Source organism: Lepidochelys kempii, chromosome 12 (assembly GCF_965140285.1).
Source record: "Lepidochelys kempii isolate rLepKem1 chromosome 12, rLepKem1.hap1, whole genome shotgun sequence".
NCBI classification, from domain to species: Eukaryota; Metazoa; Chordata; order Testudines; family Cheloniidae; genus Lepidochelys; species Lepidochelys kempii.
The window spans coordinates 27,670,673-27,684,573 of record NC_136391.1 but is presented as its reverse complement, the minus strand read 5'-3'; the positions used below and the strand labels follow the sequence as shown (position 1 = coordinate 27,684,573).

The 13,901-nt window shown below is 36.2% G+C and overlaps 1 protein-coding gene across 2 annotated transcripts in view; it reads right to left on the bottom strand.

Moving 5' to 3' along the window:
- The window catches only part of CDH11 (cadherin 11), a 104,720-nt gene that overhangs the window by 53,190 nt on the left and 37,629 nt on the right, over positions 1-13,901 (bottom strand). The gene's annotated exons all lie outside the window — the stretch shown is intronic.

Below are 13,901 nucleotides of genomic sequence, written 5' to 3'. Positions count from 1 at the left end.
CAGACCTTAATTATGTAATGACAGCAGAAATTGAGATTCAAAATGTTTTATAACTTAAAACACAAATTGTGAACATCGCATGTCAAAATATATAAAGTAAATATCCTTAAATGAATCTAAGTTCTCAAGCTGCATTCTTCCTTCTTTGTCTGTCTTTTTATTCTGATTATTATTGAAGGAAATACTTTTTCTCTGGTTTATGTGTTTGTACTTTGAAATTGACGTTTACCAACATTTACCAATAAAAAAATAATTCTTTCAACAAATTGGAATGCTGCCTTTTTATCCAGCCAGCACCTACAGTCCGATTCAGCAGTATTCTGGACATTTATGGCTGTGTGCATACACCTGTTGACTGATATCTACAGTATGCTACTTACCATCTGCCTGGAGCAGGAGAGAATAGGAGAGATACCTTCCTCAAGTTTTCAATAAAATAGCATAAAATTCTCAACCTGTTTTGAATTTTTAAAAAATATCTTGTTTACCTCTTTCAGTAAAATCTACATTAAAATTATCAAAGCCTCATGATAGCACTTTACAATTATTAAATATTAAACTAGGACTAAAGTAGGGCTCCATCCTGCAAAGGGATCCAACCAGGGCTTCCTTACACCCATGCAGAATCCCACTGAAGTCAGTGGGACTCCACACGTGTATCAATGTCCAACCACACAGACAGGTTGGTTGCATCATCATGTTCCTATTACGCATCATCATCATCATGTTCCTGTTACCCACATTACAGAGAATGAGCACATGATAATTACTCCATTAGCCAGTGACTATTACTAAGAGATGATCAAAGGGTGCTGCATCTTATATTCTCAGAGCTTCTGTTATGCAGTTGATAATAATTATTAAGTATTTCAGTGTGAGATAATAACGGTTATACCAGTGCAAGCAGGCTGTAATCAATGAGATAGCACAGATATAATGCGGGGAGTAGAATGACCCTGTGTGTCCCCAACAAGCTGAATTACTCAGAAGAAAACTAAATTCCCATTTCTACAAGAATACAATTTTCTGCTTCTCTTGTTCAAACCTTTTCTTTCCTTGTCTTTACAGACTTTGGTTTGCTAAACATTTAAATAATAAAATAAGTGTAATATAATTGTGAGCCATTAATAGATGTTTCTCTTTTTTGTAAAGCAATTTAAATATTTTGTGTAGAGGACTCAGCATTAAAACTAAATGAAATGAATTGCTCACATGCTGTTTTTTCCAGTGAATATTTTATATTTGTGGTGAAATTAATACACTGGTTAAAATGCATTTTACCCTAGGATTATGAGCACTGCTGAGGAAGATGGCCTCTGTGCTCTCCAGACCTGGCTGGCTAAATGCTGGGCCAGTCTCCTGGCATACCTCAAAGAAGCCTAAATGTTGCTCTAAATTGCACTAGTTGCTAATGGCCCAAGGTGGTGATTGGGCAGTCAGGGATCCAGGGAGTTTAGCCTTCTGTGCCAGCAGTATGGAAGCAGATGGGGGGGAGGGGGAGAAGGCAGCAGGGTCCCCCTGTAATGAAGTAAGTCTTTGTGCCTCGCTATTCTGGCTTTAAGTCCAGAATATGCAGCAAAGCCCAGACACACCGTATCCCAGGTTCTGGGCAATTGTATTCCATCCATAGAGTAGCCAGACTGTATTCACGACTGGTAAGAGTTTTGCCAATATTGTACTTGAATGAGTGTTTCAAGTATAGTGCATGTACATGGGGATTCCTTTGGATTATTAAAGGAACCCATGCAAGTCTGCCAAGGGGCCAGCTCTGCAAGGTGTTGAACACTTCCCAGGATTTGCAGAGACCCCTTAACTCTGAGTGGTCAACAGCTCATAGTATCAGGCCCTAAGCATGCTATACTTTTCAAAAGATATGTGGCCTCATAGAGCTAACTTCTACCAATGGATAAAAGAATGTAGCTATTTGGATTCATGGCTAGGTGGTGACAGGAGACTATACTGAGGCTCATGCTTCTGATGCGCACCAGATACTTTAACAGCCGTTAGGCTGCTACCAATGAACACTCCTAGGAAGTCAGACTAGATTGCACTCTATCTTCTTTATCCAAATACCCAAAAATTAAATGAAAACTTTTAGGAAATTATTACAAAATACTCTATAATGTGTGTTGATATGATTACAAACATGTTTCTAAATATCAGAGCTGGGTAAATATGCAAAAACACTATGAATATTCATTTGGATTTTTAAATAAATTTGCTTTTAAATCTCCTTTTGTATGTGCTTTCCGACCACAGTAGAGCAATCAAATTTTACTGGCAAAAAAATGTTCACAGACTGAGAGCTAATTTAAGTTGCATCCACGTGTTCATGGATAACAAATTTTGTACTTGCATAAATATTCACACCAGAAATGCTTCTCACTAATCGCATCAGAGAACAGAAATAAAAACATGCAACTCATCTGGCCAATCACAACTTTGGTAACCAACTCAACTTACAATTTCAGATATTTATGATCAATCTATAGATTTAAAAAATTGGAAAACATGTTCACCAACTAAATTCAAATTATGAATAAGTCCTAGGAAAGCGCAATCTGCTCATGGATATGTTGCAAACAGAATAAGTTAAATTAATTAATTATTGTGAAATATTCAATAAAGCTCTAAATCATTATATGATAGAAAACAAATGTAAGCTATGGATGATGATATATAGTGAGCAATCATTCAATAACTAATACGCTAAAAGCTTGATTCATGAAAATACATTATGTAGACAAGCTTTGTATGTAGTTTACTGTGAAGTACATATCACACTCTTTAAATACATGTTTTTTTTTTCAAATAAACTTGTTGTCTTTGCATTTGTGTTTGAAATTACACAAAAATGAAGCACAGAAAAGGAATAACATTGGAAAGGGACTAAATTATGCCATTTTGATAATTTGCTTATATGGCTCAAAATGTGCATGGCTCCCTTTACAGGACCAAAGTAGTGCCCAGGTAAGGTTATCTTATTTTTGGAAGACCTGTATCCTTGGAATTGGAAGTGTATGGGTTTCAATCTTGGCACATACTGTTACACACCTGCATGTCATCAATTTTTAAAACCTCGTTTTAACTTTATGTGGGGTGAATAGAGTTGGGATTCAAAACCCTCATGCTTATTCCCAGTTCCCAGCTCTAGCCACTGTACAGTGAAATTTCCTTATGTACATAAACGCAAAACAATGGACCCTCCTATATACACGATAGTTTAACTGTCAAACAAGAGCTCCATTAGCAGTAACACAGCATTTATGCAGGGTACATGGGTTTCAAATCAATAGTTCTTACTAATACTGATCATTCTGTGTAGCAAATAGCAAAAAAAATCTGCATTTTCACCTCAGGGAAGGAATGAGAAATGCCATGATCAATGTTTTTAATGAAAAACATGATGGAAAGCTACTGTAGAGTTCCCATCTAGTACATCAGCACAGAGCATAGCTTAGTTTAGTAATCTTTATATGTATGCAACAGGCATTACCTATATATCCTTATATATTTGTATTTGTTATTTTTTCCATTGTAAACATTTTTGCTACATTGTTTCCCAACAGAATATTCAATATCTGCAGTTTACAGGAAAAACCCCAAACAAACAAAAACAACAACAACCACAACCCCAAAAAAGTAAAGAAAAAGCCCTACTAATGCACTGAAAAAAACCTGCTGTATTTACAGAATATTGTGTTCAAAGTCCAATTATAATTACAAGAAAACTCCAATAAACAACCAATAAACAGTTCTTGTGCTTCAAATGGATTTGACATAGTGGCACTTTAAATAAAACTCCTAACAAGATTATTTTATTTTTTGTAAAGTAAGCAATGTCTTAACAGTTGGGTTATACAAATTGACAACCCTAGAAATTTTGAAAGTGTTGCTGGTCAGATGCAAAAATCCATTGTCACTATGGTAATTACTTCACAATGCCTGATGTTAAATGGACAGTCCTGTGGCCCAAGAAGCAGCTGAATCCTGCATTGTCCTTGCATGATAAAAAGATTAGAGAGTCTGAAAAGCAGAGGAACGGAATCTCACAGCTTCTTAGACTTTTCACTGAAAGGGCCATTGTAACATCATCATAAATCCTGGGTTCCCTAGGCACTTGACAACTAAAGCAGTGGACAATAGAATTCTTGTGTTGAACAAAACACTCCTTGTCTGCCAAAGGGTTTATCTGCTTCATTTACAAATGTCTTTCATTGTACCAAAATAATTCCCTATTAGAAACACTATTAGGAGCAGAACTAAATAAATATTCACAGCTTTGGTATGTTTTCAGAAATGAATAAACCAATACAATCAAGTAGCATGCAAATATGAGTCTTTAAAAAAAACCCTCCTTTGCTCTGTTCTGTGAGTCCCTCTCCCCCGTACTGTAGCTATGTATCCATTCATGTACCCTATCTATCTTTTGCTACAAGGAAAATGCCTATCATATACCACATGTACTAACAGAAGAGAAAAATATTGGTGAACTGGAAGGATTTCAAAGGAGAGCAGCAACTGTAATCAAGGCGCTAGACGGACTGACTTCCACAGAAGGATTCTGAAAGCTAGGTACTTACAGCTTTGCTAAGAGATGATACCTACAGCTTGGCAATTAATGAAATAATAAGAGTATGTAAATATCTGAGGGTTTATAAGACAGACAGAGAAAAATATTTATGATGTTAAAAGGGGGCAAGGATTAAATTAAGAAAGGGAAAATATAGAGTAAATATTAGAAAAAAACGTCGTGGGTACTGATGGATACCAATCTGTGACCAAGTCTCCCAAATGAAACAGAGCTAACAAGTTTCTTACTATATTTAAAATTAATCTGGTCAAAATATTGGAATATTTAGAGTAGAAATGAGTAAGTAAATAAACAAAATAAATTATACAAAAATATGCATTTGCATTTTTTTAAAAAATGCTTCTGCCATAGTTGCACCTCTTTTGTGTTTGGTATCTGCAAATATTTAATTAATGAAGTTTTACTAGCAAAATGCTCAAGGAAAGAGAATTTCTAATATGCACAAATGATTCATGATGAAAAAGTTTCAAAAAATATTGATCACATAAAATCAGTTAGTGAATGCATTCAAGGAAATCACAATAGTCCATGAGAGTAAATTCAAAAGCAAAAGAGTTTAACATTTCCTAAACAAATTATTTGTCCAGATATTCTGTCTAGCTGCTATTAGTTTATAAAAATACAACAACTATTTCCAGATGCTCACCCAGAATGTTAAAGATAGCGTGTTTAAAAAAGTAACCAAAATAAAGTACTTGGCTTCCACACACTGATCAGCGTAAGTACGATTTTAAAATGTCTTAGATGGTTTAATAGAATACCTTATAAATTCTGAACATAAAATGATTTAAGCTCGCAGCCGCTATAGAAAGGACTTAAGACTGGGAGATGGAATATCTGTGTGTCTGTGTGTGTAATTTATTTGATGTAGAATGCCTGTACACAAATGCAATATGGGAAACTCTGAAGGTAATATATACACTATAATAGTAGAAAAAACTGAAACACACATCCTTAACCTCAAAGTCACTTCTAAAACTGAGCAAAAATATGCCATGCAACATTTCACCTATAAAAAATATACATGATGAGCAAAAGCATACTCTAGCTCTGATTTGTGGGGCATCTGTTACTGGCTGCTGAAATACACTAAATCTAAATCCAGATTTTAATGAACATCTGAGATAGTACAATGTAAAAATAAAGAAAAAGGAATTGTATACACAGGTCAGAAATGTATATCATACAAATCACTTCATTTATAAAATGATGAAGTTAATCTTAACATCAGGTAAGAGAAGTGCAACATAAGACAGAAAAATAAATATGGTAAACTACCTACTCTGGTTTTTATGCCACAAACTATGTAAAATTATCTGGAGCAAAAAAGCCGAGCAGATCAAGTAACAAAACTCTTCTTTAAAAATAACAGGCTTTTCAAGAAGTAACCAGATATCATTAGGAAATCAAAGATCAAACAGATTGTTAAATAAATGAAAAATAAAGTATTTGCAGAATTTCATGTGCACACAATATAATACACACAAATATTGCAATTAACACAACTGTGTGCAAAATTTTGGTGCATGAATGTGCCAGGTATGTGCCTATCTAATTCTGAAAATCCAGGATTCATTATAAAAATAAATAAGATAAAATTAAATGCCCAGAGTATAACAACTAGTTCATATTTACTATATGAATACGAATGAGCCAATTATATAGAAATACAAAATTAATAACAAGGTGGCTCAGTGGGTTAATGAACAAGTGGAAATATATTGGGTGGTTTCAACCTAGTCCCTGGCACACACTTGACATCACAAACCCACAGCACAATTTGACTGATGGCAGTCTCTGCCTCTGAGCCACCTATGACTGAAACAAAAAGGGTGCTTCTGGCCAAAACAGAGGTGGCTTAATATAATCATCCATAGCATCTGACCACACTGTCCCCAGTATTATCAAGTGACAATAGCCCACCACTTTTATGGGTATTAAAGGCCTAATCCTGTAATGTGCTAAGTACTTGGTGTGTGTTCAGTGAGAACTGAGGGTGCATAGCATCTCCCAAGAGATGCTCCTCACAAGGGGAAATATATTCTTTAAAATCAGAATAATATACAAGAAAGGACAAAATCTAAGAAAGACAACCAGGTAATCATCCCATCCCTGCCTTGAAGATAACTGTTTCTACATGATCCCACACATTTATGCGATGCAATGCCTAATATTTTGCTGAAATAGAGAAAACATTACATGTGAGGACAGAATGCAGACAGCAGCATAAATCATACCCACAAATGCAAAGCACTTAACAAAACAAATAATTGGGTAAACACTGAACAAAAGAGGAATAAATATCACAAAGGAAAAGAAAATAATTATATGACACTTAAAGGAAGATTTCTGTATATGTATCCTCTCCTCCTATCCAGCCTAATAAAACAACTACATCACCAGAAGAATGACAATTAACAATACAGCATAAATATAAAATAGTTCCTAGAAGTGGAGACTTTGTTTATTCTCCAACAGCTTAAATGGGAGTTGTAAAGAGATAGATCAACACCAAGAAAGAGTAAAAGCTCCACATGTGTTTTTGTTATTTTGCATCGAGAAATAATTTTTGCTCCAAATCCCAGCTGTATACAAATTCATTACTGTTCTTTTTTACAAGGGATGACAGAGCCAAAGGAATATAACACCAAAGCAAAAATACAGGCAACCCCAAGTTGTATAAATCAGGTACACGCACATTAATTAACTTGTAATTACAACTACAGAGGGCCTAGGAACAACCAGCCCTGCATTGGGAGTTCAGGACCATGGCCAGGAGGGTCAGCTGGGGCTACTGTCCTGGGACTAGGCTTAAGGGGCATCCAGGCCCATCATGATCTATGGTTTTGTGCACATGTGCACAGTAGAATCAGAACAGCTGTAGCAGGACTACTCAATACTTCCTTCAGCTGCTGAAGGAAGAGAGCAAGGGGACAGCACTGAGGTACACAAAGCTCTTCTCCCACCATGTGATAGCTGAGTGGAGCTCCTGGCCGCCACAGAAAGAGGAAGGGGGCCAGAACATAGGGCAAGGGAACACAAACAAGAGCAGGAGGGGAACAAACAAACAAACAAGGAGAAGGAGGGGAGGGGGGGAAATGGAAAGCAGAAGATTAAAAAAAAGAGAGAGCGAATCGGGAGGGGGAGACCAGAGGACAATGAGAAAAGCAGCCATAATCTGGCTGCTTTAATTCATGGTATATGGAAAACTGGTTAATAGCAATGAAAATTAAGTTAAGTGAACAATGAATGAGAAAAATGCATGATTGAAATTACAAACTGGATAGTGAAATAGGTACATTTTCATACAGGGCTATAGTAGACCATGATTGGTTTTTACAATACCAATACTCAATATGTACTGAAGGCCAAATCCTCTGCACAGTTCAAAGTAAATGGGATTAAGCCAGGGTAGTTCCACAGGGGCCAGCAGGAGACAAAATAGCTGCACAACAAAAGAATCCTCCTCAGATTTTACCACAGTGGTGTAGAGATTGTGCCCCCTGCACCAGCTCTTCACAACTTTCCCATTGCAAAAGGACTTCATCTCTTCCCCTCTCTTTTGGGTCATGTGGGCCCATGGGCAGGCTATGGGCCTTTGAGAATGAAGTCTATGTTAAATAAACCTGTGCTGCTCCAGCCTAATCCTGTTCAGGTATCAAGAATGAAAGTAGATTCAGAGGTTTCAGGCTCTGTCATATTAAATATCATAGATCAAATTTGTTTCCATAAATCCAACCTCTCTGAGTTTTTTTCTAAAAACTAACTTTTTGTAGGGGCAAACCACTATATGTATAAAAAGAACTTACGAGCCTACTCTGGAAAATGTGGATATAGCAGGCGTAATTCTCTGCATTCTGAAAGATTTTAAGTGTGTGCACTAAAACACAGCTTTTCTATATGGAATTTTCTATTAGACTAACTGAAAAAAAGTCCTCAGATCACCAGGGGCAAAACTCTCTTGTATATTTTTCCATCACATATATAAAATTGATATAAAATATACAAAACACACACAAGTGATTATCATCATTGCACAAAACACACAATGGTACTCTCAACCCACGGAACCCTTTCCCTTCTGAGTCATATTTAACCCAGGATCTCCAACGGGAGAAGCCATACGCTACCAGGATGAGATCCTAAACCCACTGCAGTCATACTGTAGTTTTGCTGTTGACTTCAATGGAGACAGGATTTCATGCTCAGTTTCCATAAAACGTTTTCCTAAACAGTCAGAGCTTCTGACACATCCCCCGAAAAAATCAAACATTTACCTAAAGAATACATTTTAGCATCAAATTTCAGCACTGTTACTTATTTTGTTTCTTCACGCTTCTAATCTCTGTCCTTTCTTCCTTTCCTTCCACTGTATATCTAAGGGCCTGATCTGCTCCAGTTGTGCTCAATGGCAGAATTCCCACTGACTTCATTGGGATTTGACCCCTATTGTATCTCTTTCCTGTTGTTTTCAGTGTCTGTTTTCTTTTCCTTTCTTCTGGCTTTCTTCTATTTCCTTTTATCAACCTCTCCTAGTGACCTGAAAATGGAACCTAAAAAAGTGAGAACCACTGAACTATGTGCTGAATGCCCCCATTAGTCAAGCTTGTAGGGGACAGCCAGCACAGACATAAACTTCAACTAATCTTTCAAAAACTAATCTTTATATAATGTCCCATAAAATCATCCTGCTGGTTCCAGGTCTGGTAGAGACACTCAAGAAAGAATAAGTCTGGGACATTCGAAATATCGGAAAGGATCTTTAGCTCAGAATTGGTCCAAGGTGCTCAAAGAGATGGAGTTCTTTTGTCTAAGGTACTTTTTCTCCAACCTTCATTCTCTTATTAATAATTAAAAGAGGAATTGTTTAAAATCATTACAGATATCTGATGTTTCTGAATTCGTATAGGCCCGATTCAACTGACTGAACATCTCTGTCATCACAGAAAGATACATGATTCATTCTGGAGCCTATTGTAAACCAAGTGACTCTTCAGAAGTTTTAAAGAATCTTTTTATAGTTTAAGTCAAACTTATTTCTGTGTTGATCATGCCCACACCATAGTATATTTGGCATTTATTTGCATGGTAATCTTATTTTTAAGCTTCTCTCTCTTCTCTTTTCCTCCATCCCAATTTATCTGTGTGTGTTCTCAACAGGGGAAAGTTGGTTCCCCAACCCAGAAGTGAGGAGGTGATGCAAAATATATAGCCTATCAATAATCTCCTTTAAAATCTATGTTTGTTATTACAAAACTGAACAAGCAGTAAGAGTATTCAATTATATAAGAGTGTGCAATTTTCTCCAGAATTAATACAGCACCCGAATTTTCAGCAATGTTACAGTGGGGTGATATGATTTTCCATCTCTCATCAGTTGAAGATATTTTACCCTGGATATTTCAATATCCTTATATTTCTTAAGAGAAGTTATTTCCCCAATATTTCATAATATGCCTACCTATCTAGTCTTGAGAGTTAAGGCATAAATAATAATAATCTATATTTGAGTTACACAATGTAATTAAATGCTCATAACACTGAATTTCACAGCTAAAATTAACCAAAATTGTCTACTATATTAATATTTAACATGTTTGTTGGCCAGTATGTCTCCAAGTACCACTAGACTTTAATTTTCTATGTTATAATTACTATAAGCTATGAGTAAGAGTATTATGAGATTAGTTCAAAACAATGGTGGTGAAGTAGAAATATATATAATCAAATAATAACATAGCAAGCACATGGTATATACAAGGAGCCAACTGTGCATTACACACTTAAGCCAGCTGTACATTACACACTTAAGCAAAACTCCCGCTGAAGGTAATTGGAGTTTTGCCTAAGTAAGGAATATCATATCAATCCTAAATAAATATATTAATTTTAATAGGGATCCCTGAGACAGGACACTAACCTCAAGACGACAATGAACTTCTTATTCTGCTGAGGTAGATGATAAAAAAAAGATCTGGCATTTCAGAAACTTAAGTGAGAGAAACTGGACAGTCTGAAGTTGAGTCCTCATCTTTGCTGATCTTCCAGTCGTTCCCTGCCAGGAGGACTATCCTTTAAGCCTTCTAACTGCATATCCCCAGAAAGTTCTCTAAATACCCACCATACTTGGGCTACAACAAAGAAAGTCTGTTGTTAAAATGACAGCCCGGATAGGTGTGTGACTTGAAGAACAGTACCTGGGGACAAGCCTATGGCTAATAATAAGTAAAGAAAAGATCAAACTAATAAAAAGATCCCTTTTGGCAGCTGCCCAGCAAACTGTCTCCCCAATGAGAGCAGGAAAATATCTATCTGCAATAAAGCTGAAATAAAAATAGAAGTTGATGCAATCATAGAATCATAGAATATCAGGGTTGGAAGGGACCTCAGGAGGTCATCTAGTCCAACCCCCTGCTCAAAGCAGGGCCAATCCACAACTAAATCAATATATTAGTAATTTTTCCTCCCGTTTAAAATGTATTTGGTATACAGATGGGAGAATATTCCTGGATCTGCCTTAGAACTCCTGTATGGCCTTGGCAAATCTGTGTGTTTCCATTTTTTTATCTGTAATTTAGGGATAAAAATAATTACCTACAGTACCTCATAAAGGTGCTGTGAGGTTCAGTTAATTCACACTTCCAAAGCAATCTTAAGACCCACCCATGATAGGACTATGTAAGTCCAAACTATTTATTAATAATTATTATTTTGTATGTGTTCTTGCTGGCCTTAGTAATGAATATTTATTCCTAAATATATCTTAGGTTTTTCCCTACTTTAAATCACATTTACATTGATAGAATGTTCACACATACTTAACATTACATTTGACTGGCAGCAAACTGTTGATAAAATAAATAAGGTTACTTCCATGCCTCCACTGTTATTTTGCAATTGAACCAGAGGTATGGGTAGTTCTACAGCTCATTATCTTGAATTGTGAAGGCCCTAAACCAAAGGAGTTTCACTAAAAAATAATTACCTAATTGGTTTCACTTGATAGTGGGTGGACATATTTACATCAACCAGTTGCTGAATTTCCATTCACTGTTCATGGTAATCATAATCATAATTACCATTTAGCCATGTTTAGTAGTTAGACAGTAAGCTTAACATACAGTTATTCTTGCTAAATTACACTTGTATGGTTTCTAAAACCACTATTAGAAATTGAAAATGTACATATATGGAAGTTTGAGAATCCGTGAAATTATCAGTTAACATTTTTGCTATTATCAATTATATCAAATAATTTGGAGCTTGGGAAAAAGGATAATGTTGTATTTGGTGACTACGCGTTATAATAATTGACACTACATATCTCTGTGTGCATACATATAAAGTGTTGAGGGGACAAATGAAAATGCAATAATCTGAAAGACAGTAGACACTTTCTGTGTTGTAGCCCACTTTGCAGAGAACTTGGTTTAATAAAAACCAATCATCTTTCTGAGCCAGACTTCCTATACTCAATATGTCATTGGGTCTTTTTTTAAAGCGGTGTTTAATTAATGTGGTAGTTGAGTGCACAGAAAAAAGGCCACTCCTAATGGAATGACTAACCCTCCAGAATCCTGAGAAAACCCCGATTAACTTAAGCAAGACAATAACATTTTCACTTATTAGTGGTATGAATTATCTTCTATAGAACTTTGTGATGCTTCACAGAATATCTCTGTGACATCCTGTGGTACTGTATATGTCACACGGTAGCTAAAAGATAACAAGTGACCACCATATAATGCATTTTTTCATGTACTCATGCTTGTGCATGGTATAGTATATCAGATAATAATCACAATTATATACAGTATCAGGCTGAACTGGACTGCACAGGGTGGGAAAGGGAGGAAGGAGAAAGGAGGGTGCAGGGAACCCTAAGTATATGTCCATAGGACCAGGGCAGCATATCCTTTGGTATTTTCTTCAGCACTTGTGTAAGGGCCCAAATGACATGCCCAGAAAGAATTATGGTCTGCTAGCGTGGAAACACAGTCCCTTCCGCTGCTTGTGCACAGTAAGCAGCAGCATTCCCTGGAGCTCAGTGACCTAGTCAAAATCTCCACTACCAACACCACTCTTCTTGCACCTATCATTTGCTCGGATACAGGAAAGGCATGCTGCTTTTAGTGTTACAAACTGCACTCACAGCTTAAGTACAGGTAGAGTAAAATGTGTACATTTTTATATTATCCAAAATGTGTGTGTGTGTATGTGCCCACACACACAGAGAAAGTGTTAAGGTAGCTTTTTCACCTGCACAACTTCACTGTCTTATGACTCCCCATGTAGTAAATACAAGAAATGATGCTCTGTAGACCTTAATGTGCGCAGACCAGGAATATGTTTAACAATTAAACTTAACAAAACTAATAGTTATATTCTCATGGGCCCTTTTTAAATAGGCACATGAAATGTATAGGGGAGATTTTCAGAAATGCCAAAGGGATTTAGGTGCACAAATTCAATTGAAAGCCATTGGGGCTTGTGCTCCTAAATCCTTAAATTCCATTGATTTTTTTGATGGAACCTGTGTTCCTAAAACACACAGGCACTTCTGAAAATCTCCCATAACTGCAATAAAACGTCATATTTGAATGCCATAAACTCACCCATGTGCAATGAAAATAACTCCATATGCAATTGCCAGGTATGTTTGGGCAAATGCATTTTTTCCATGTACAAAATTGATTAGTTGCATGGAAGAATGTGTAATTTCAATGAAAGACAGTATTTAGCTGCAAAACAGCTTAGCCATGATTAACTTTTTTTGTTTTTCAACAATCCAGAAATTTCTGTTGAAGTAGAAAAGCTGCACCTTACCAGTTTAGTTGGCACTGTGAAATAGTTTACACTGTCCTCCTTGCAAATAATATTTAGGACTGGGATGTCAAATCAAATGGATATGACTTGAATTTAGGTTGGGAGCAAGAGAGACATAGGGAGAAAGACTATGGGCACTGAATGGAAGCAGGAGAGTTATTTCATAACATTGTCAAGTCACAAACAGCTGCCAGTATTCTGAGACTGAAATGAGGAAGACTTTGGTGATAAACGTGGTGCACCAGTGGTGCATGTATATTGAGAGGGGAGGGGAAAGTACTTGCAAAACATATTTTTAAATATAATTAAAATTATATTAATTTTATTATTATTATTATTATTTTTATTAAGAATCATAAAACTAAAGAACCAGTTGGCAACACACTCAAATTGCTACATGAGATATGGGTACTCAGCACAGGAGAGTAAAGGGCTATCCTTCAATCCCCTTTCATGGGCCTCAGTCTGATCCATTAATAAT